This window comes from Penaeus monodon, chromosome 21 (genome assembly GCF_015228065.2).
Source record: "Penaeus monodon isolate SGIC_2016 chromosome 21, NSTDA_Pmon_1, whole genome shotgun sequence".
In the NCBI taxonomy this organism is placed as follows: Eukaryota; Metazoa; Arthropoda; class Malacostraca; order Decapoda; family Penaeidae; genus Penaeus; species Penaeus monodon.
The window spans coordinates 19,645,028-19,645,349 of NC_051406.1; the positions used below are offsets into that span (position 1 = coordinate 19,645,028).

General features: G+C 26.7%; 1 protein-coding gene across 1 annotated transcript in view; it reads right to left on the reverse strand.

Moving 5' to 3' along the window:
- Positions 1-322, reverse strand: part of LOC119586311 (protein FAM151B-like) — a gene marked incomplete at its 5' end in the record, with an annotated part of 19,645 nt that overhangs the window by 12,440 nt on the left and 6,883 nt on the right.

Genomic DNA, 322 nt, shown 5'->3' on the forward strand with positions numbered 1-322 from the left:
TACCAGGAAAATATGATACATGAGAAATTCAACTACTTATAACAGCTTCTGCTCAATAATACTCAACAAACTTTAAAGAGTATCATGACATTGAAAAAATAAATGACCATGTTAATAAAAAAGAAAGAAAAAACAACAACACATATAGCCATGTTAATACAGTGACAGATATATAGTAACTCAAAACTTTTAATTCAAATTAAAAAAAAAGAATAAAACCAAAGCAGTTCCTCTACAGGGGTTGGATTCACTAACACATTTACAATAGAAAAATCACTGATAACTTAAGTTATGATTGCAAACAATTAGCATTTGTATTTAT